Source organism: Bremia lactucae, linkage group LG3 (genome assembly GCF_004359215.1).
Source record: "Bremia lactucae strain SF5 linkage group LG3, whole genome shotgun sequence".
NCBI classification, from domain to species: domain Eukaryota; phylum Oomycota; class Peronosporomycetes; order Peronosporales; family Peronosporaceae; genus Bremia; species Bremia lactucae.
Genome location: NC_090612.1, coordinates 5,125,763 through 5,133,062, shown reverse-complemented (window position 1 = coordinate 5,133,062; position 7,300 = coordinate 5,125,763).

Genomic DNA, 7,300 nt, shown 5'->3' with positions numbered 1-7,300 from the left:
TTTTCCGAACACCGCCTTCAGGGTCAATATGCGTCTAACGACGATATCCGCCAATGGATGGGGAAAGAGATGGATCCTTGGCCATTGTATGGCCTACGTCTGCGATTCCGCCTTCAACGGAAACACTTGTGTGCTGACTAGCAACAGCTTCATACCGTGAACACGGATTTCAACTGGCCATAGACATTTAAGTTCGTGAAATCAAAGCGGGGTTTGCGCTCTAGACGAACACCCGCTGTGTCGGCTTATGATAGCCACACTCTCCGAGGGAAAGGAAGATGAGGGATCCGAGACCGCCACGCCTAGGCGTGAAGACGATTTTCGTCGAGCCCCAAATCCGCTCTCTGAACGTGATGCGGCGAATCGACTAATTGAGTAACCGCATGACACTGGGCTTATGGTCCAGGCTACTAACATATTTCCGCGATGATCAGCAAGAGCTAGCAGTCCTTATTGAGGAACAAGTGCGTCGTCTTCCATGGTCATTGCGACCGCAGAGCCTTTAAAGACTGTCATTTCAAATCAGGGACGTCTCTGAGAGGTTGCTGGCCAAATGGCAACATGCATCACTGGTCCTGAGGCATGAACGCCGAAGGAACGCTAGCCATGAAGCCTCAACGAGAGGTGTCGTACGCCGCAAATCTTGACGCGTCTGACTGGTCAAGCTTGTGGTGCCATGGTATCCTTAATACCAATTATCTTGTATTCAGATTGAACGGAAAAACAAGATAGTTGTGCGCTCGTCCAATAGATACATTCTACCCAACAGCTCACGATTGTGTCCTGTTCGAGGAACTTCGGAGAGTCGGAGACTTGCTAAGCGATGGTCTAAAGTTGCTCAACACACGTAGAATTTTTGGTCGACAACACAGCTCAAAGATGATATGAACACGAATGCAGACACGCGGTGTCAATAGTCTGTGGTAGATGTAAAGCGATTACCCTACGATTAACCGTTAATGTGAGTCTTCTCTTATTGAGATAAGTTAATATTTATAATTTATGGCTAATACAGGTGACAGCCACAGTATAGAGACCGAGTGGTATATTCTATTTAAGGTTTGGTTAGGGAAGGTATTTTACATCAAAAGTATCCATAAAGTTCATCCCCCTTTCGATCTAAAAGCGATCCGTTCCTTTCTAAGGCTTGCGCTGTGAATTGTAAGTGATAGAAACCTTCTCGAGGGTAATGCTCTTGGGCACTAGTTGCCAGGTGATTCTGTAATCACTAATTCCTTTAAGCGATGACTAGATAAGCGGTACAAGCTCGAACGACTCTCCGAGTTGTGAGTATTAATTTTGTTCCTAAAATCTAAGCTCTTTAGGCCTATAAGTCAACCTCTGGTTTAAACTTCTAGGTGGCTTGATACTTTTGCTCTTTGAGTACACAACAGTTGCAACTTAATGCATTCAACTCATCTAATACAAACTTATGCAAATTGAATACATTAGATGAGCGTGTCATAGAAGCGTGGAAATTTTAAGAAGTCGTTGTTATTGATAATCACGAGAAATTTATGAGTCTTTCGAAGCAGAGCTATAAGTAATAAATCGATTGAAAGTTAAGTAAGTCCCATCAATATGATTTCATCATATGCGAAAAGGTGCGTCACTACGTGAACCTCAACTATACGTTAGGCCAATGAATCTTAACGCTAAAGAAAATAGTTCACCTCCCCATGAGGTTTACGTAATGGCGTGTAGCATAAACCCGGAAGCCTGTTACACCACCCCCTTTTCTAATACGATTTAACATCCTGTAAGCATCACCAACTGAAAGAACTAAGGATAGAGTGCCGTCTACGACGCGCCGTTACAGCCTTCTAACATATTTCTTAGGCGGCCAGTATGTTCACGAAGAAGGGTGACATGCCACGACGATCCTCATGCCACCTTAAAAGGGCAAAAAATGGTGGGTCGCCTACAAAAGACACCCACAAAACCCAACATAAAGCGCACACACGGCAATATTACGCCGCCATCGCAGAGTGTAACAGTTGCGACGCCAACAGCTGCTGCTGCTGTCGCGCTGTTTGCTAGATACATTGATCCATCATGGGGATGTAGATCCGTCGCTCATTGTTAACTAATGAGTCGACCGCGCTGTCATCACCACATAGTGTTAATAAAGTCAGCGAGCTAATGGGAGTGTGATGGCGCTTTCATGCCCATCCACACTTTACTAATTGTTATCACATCGAGACACCTAACTTTGCGAAGGTAGACTTCCCTACCGTCAACGAGACAATTTTCTCGTCTGTGCCTCCCAGTGCAACTACCATAAATAGAAGCATTGCCTATTAAGATGCAGCGGGTCAAAACCCAACCGCTGCAATTCATACTGTCCATAATGAAATATCTTATGCAGAATAGGCTAAGCGTAAAGCTCAATCGAGTGTATCCAGTGGCGTCACAAGATCTTCGTATAAAGGGCGGCTATGTAAGCAACTGTGCCACCTCCATCCGAATGGCCAAGTTCGGATACAAGTTGTGCGTCGCTCCTAGAGTGCAGCAGTAGACCCTCATAAAATTGGTGGCGTTCAACACTCGTGGGAGGCTCAAGGTAAATACTTGGCCGTATTTCCCTAATTTCGATTATGTTGCGTTCTGACAAAATGACCGACCAGGCCAAAACAGAATTCCTGGGCCACATTCAGATGTAGCGAAACAAGATTCGTAGTAAAACAGTTTCTCTCTTTCGCTTGTGAGAGAAGTCATGAGTGGCACTATGCCCCCTGTACTTCTTTGACACGCTTCCCCTGGTAGTCTATCTGGAACTGGCGGAGTGGTTCCCACTGGTGTTACTTTTATAGGTCCGCTACACGTAGACGCGCAGGGCATCGGTTCCGAAGAGTCGAAACTTTCCGGATATACAATCCATTGGACGAGAATCTGAAGCTTGTGCGTCACGGCGCGGCGATTTATTAACCTCCCAGAGAGACAGCACTAGTTGCATCCCCAACGCAGGCAGCGCCCGATAGTAGTGACGATCATGCCCACCTACTCGTTGCAGCATATCTCGCTTCCGTTTAAGTCGCGGTGCAGAGCGATGCTGCTAAACGACAAATCGAGAATCTGTAGAGTCAAGTCTCGTGACTGACTTCAGATCTCAACGCTGTTCGCTCAAAGAATCGTCATTAATGGAGTGGCTGAAACTTCAGCTGGACTTTTTGAAGCAGCTAATGTTGAGAGACTTGCGATAAGCGCATAGTCCTTCTCGCTCTCCCCTTCAAGATAGGAGGAATTGATCGCCTAACGGTTATATATCTCCTCCCGTACCCTTTGTGTCAACGAATCTCGACTCACGGCCGGCGCCACCATTTCAGGACCGCAATTCATTTAGGACGACCCACGTCAATCTGGGACCTCGTCTTCACATACGGCGGGAGGAAGGGAGGAAAGGTGAGCCTTAAATGTAAGTCACCCACCTCTTCGGCCACCTGATGAAACGCGGGCGATAATTATTTTAGTACCAACAAATGAATCAGAAACTGCCTTTAAGGTAGGGTAGCCGAATTAATTATGCCACATAAAACTGTATATGCTCTTGCGATCATGTTGATAAGCATATATTTTCTTGCTTGTCCTGTGCGCTTGCCGTCACGTCACGGACTTTTCGTGTGATGGATAATCACTCATCCACAAAGCGTCAAGCTTCGCTCACGCTTTTAGCATCCAGTCGCATAAGAAATCTCCGAGGGGTCGGGAATCGGACATAGTTAATAAAACGAAATATCATTATCGTTAAGGAGCACAAATATCTTTGCCGGCTTTATGCACTGTTTGCAGGATCATATATATTTAGACCAAATTCATCTGATAGTCGTATGAATGTCTTTGCACGGCCCAGATGCTAACTCTATGGTGATACATGGCTCGTGAAGTATCTTCAGGTCATCGTTGTAACTAAAGCGACTTAGCTTGGACTTAAGGTGCGATGAAAATGTGACTTTTCGCCTACCGAAGTGATAACAACAGCAGCGACATTGTTCGTCCACACAGTAACAAACCTTTATCTCGGAGGCCAAAGATCTCGACACGTGGTAGACCTAACGGCTGACATTGTTAACGACTCAATTCTTGCCTTAGCTCGAGATACACTTTCCTTTATCTTGCCTCAAGTCTGGTCTGCGCGATAACACGTCAGCCTGGACGTATTTTCCGGCCTGTAATCAAATTTATAACAACTTCAGAAAATAATGTAAGCCTTTTTCGCCAATCTAGGCTAGAATTGTGGTGAATTTATTGTGGTCCGCAGCGCTGCATGATCCGTGCAAACGTCAAATAGCTCAGGAACTAACGATAACTTACTTAATTGAAAGCAGTTCTTTGTGATGCACAGGGTGGTTCAGGTCCGCACCTTGCGAAAGCCGTAACTGGTAAGCGATAACACGGTCAACGCCGTCGTCATCCTTCTGCATTAATACGCTGCCAATTACAGAATTGCTTGCATTGCAGACGACACTATAGGCTTATTCGTGTCTGACAATATTAACGCCGGTGCCTCTACAAAAGATTGTTTCCCTGCTGTATCCGCATTTATTTGCTCTCTTATTATCTCGGATGAGACTATATTGTGCATTTTCCAGGAGGTCAGACAAGGGAGACAAGGGCATAGTCTGCTTCAAATAATTATTGCTGTAGTGATGCAAGTAATTAGCGAGCCGTAGGAATTGGTGGCGATACTTTACGTGACATGGAACTGGCCATTCCTTTACTTCCTATACCTTTCCTAGGTCTGCTCTTACACCATGTGTATATACGATGCAGCCCAGAACAGTATCGTGGAGCTCAAACTGATCAATATATTGACCAGGAGGACTACCCAAAAGACTGGCCAGGGCTTGCTCCCTACAATGAGGTAACGGTTCAGCCGTCCTCTTTCGTTTTCAGCGAGTTTGATGGTGGACGCCTTAAGCGACTTCACACGACAAGATTGAATTCTTAACACATTTGGCGTTCGATCATTTTTTTGTGCGCACTGTGCATTAGAAATTAAGCTCAAGCTGAATTATATTTTATCGAAATAAAGTTATTTTTTATCAGATAATTTGATGCCATCTCTGCAGATACGCATCCTACATTGTTAGCGTATTTATTCCTTATACCTCGACTCGCAGATGACATCCGTCGCAGACGTTATCCTCATCAACGAATTTGCACCTGTTAGCATCAATTATACAAGGGTGGGTCATTGCTTAAATTCCAAATGAGTGAAATGTCTAATAAATCAGATGTAGTGATTTTTCTCAAGGGCGTGTAACATTAGGCAGCTTGACGTTGCAATAAGCGTACACAATTTCGATGTCAAGCCATTCATTCAGATTTTATGCTGCTACTAGAGAGTTGGGTGACGACGGACAAGCTGACGCTAGCAAAACTTGTTATCACAAATTCAAACATTAGAACGCGAAAGCTTCTTCCTTACGACTAGTTTTGTGTCCACCAGCGCTCATTAGGCATGGGCGTAAACTTAACGATATATTGGTATTGCTGTCAATCATTAGTTTTAAAACGACTGATAAATCAAATGGACATGTTTCTGATTATAAACATATTGCTCGATCTTAGTACCTCATATGACACACTTATCTCAACGACGATAAAGTTATAAGCGCCAGGACGGCCACTCTAACCGAAACTTTGCTTGTAGCATGAAGCTAACTCATCTAGAGTCGGACATGCGAGTAAAAATGACATAGCTAGTAAATCACGACGATTTCGAAAACAAATTTATAGATAATAATGTGCGACAATTATGTCATTGTCAATCTGTAATCTATTGAATGGAAAGAAAAACCGATACTCCAAAATTACATCAAAGTGTCAGGCAGACAGGAAGCAGTTGATTGTCACTTTCCAGCTGTAACGGGGAAAGTTTTACTCGTACTGACAACAGTACTTATACCGATTACAGTGACGGTGGGGTGCCTCGATTACTTCGCGTACTCTGACGTGCAGAGGAAGGTAATAAGTAGCTAAAGGCCGATACTAAGCTTTTTGTATCGAGAAAAAGTAAAACTGTATTTATACATCAAGTTATTTCGTAACGATCTTCTACTACTGGCTTTAATATAATAATAACTAACTATTCAAAGCGCCTCGTTGCGCACCGCCCAATCGTGACGTGTAACGATTGGCGGGGTTGATTAAACCTAAATCCACCAATCAAATGAACTATGTCTTATTGCGTCAATATTTCCAAATTTGATAGTATTGGATTTTTAAGTCAAATGTAATAAAGATAACATTTTTACTTCTTTTTTTATTTCCTCGTATAGAAAACTATATTTATATTCTTTTTACAGGAAATAATAATTATGATACGGGACACCCTGTTACATCACCCCCTTTAATCAACAGTCCCTATAGTGACTGAAGTAGAGTTACAGAGAGTACTATTATATCTCAATTTGAAAATTAGCACTTGTTGGTTTTATTTCAATTCCAATTATGACCATTGACCTCTACAAAATTCCGTCATTCGACTAATTGAGACTTCACAAGCCTTGAGAGGACGAAATGGACTTCTTGATCGATGCCATTTTCCGGCATCGATGGTAAAGATGCAAGCGTGCCAAGAATGTCACTCCTCTCTTAAAAGCCTAGGAAATATTCATTCTGACAGTTCAAAGCAAGCACTGGTTACTTTTTCGTGAGCGGTTCGGGAAACGGACTTTAGTCGATGCACGCTATAAGCTGCACCATTTGTCTAGATAGGAAGGCTTACCTTGCCCATCGAAGAGGGACTCATGTCCCTAATGCTACAAGGGTGCAGGTAATGTCTTTAAGGAGGCGAACTCCCTCGAAGGCCCTCAATAGAGGACGTGCATCTCTTTAAGATGCGCGAACGGATTGAGAACTTACATTTTTACAAGCGCTGGAAGCACTCGTTTTCCCATGGATCTTCTGATGAATAGGATGGGTCTCATTGTATTGGCGAACGAGATCTTGGGCGTCTATCATGAGTTGGAAACGAAGTTCCCAGCTATCATGCGAGGGTGGATACCCTCGCCGATGACGGAGATGACTCGTTTGGACCCCCTCCACCTCGCGATGATTTAGGAAGCGTTCAGTAAGAAAATGCTTTCCACCCCTCAAATTCGTCAAAGGATATGGAGGAGGAATAATCGGGTTTGCCTCACCCGTCAAGCTCAAGTCATCTCGATGATCGGGATCGCATCCTCCGGTGTTTACGGGAGAACGTTGATCGTGAACATTCCTAACGCCGCGATTAAGCGTAGACGGTCGAAAAGGTCTGCGTGAACAGTTTTGCAGAACTAGGCAAGTTGGGGTCCAT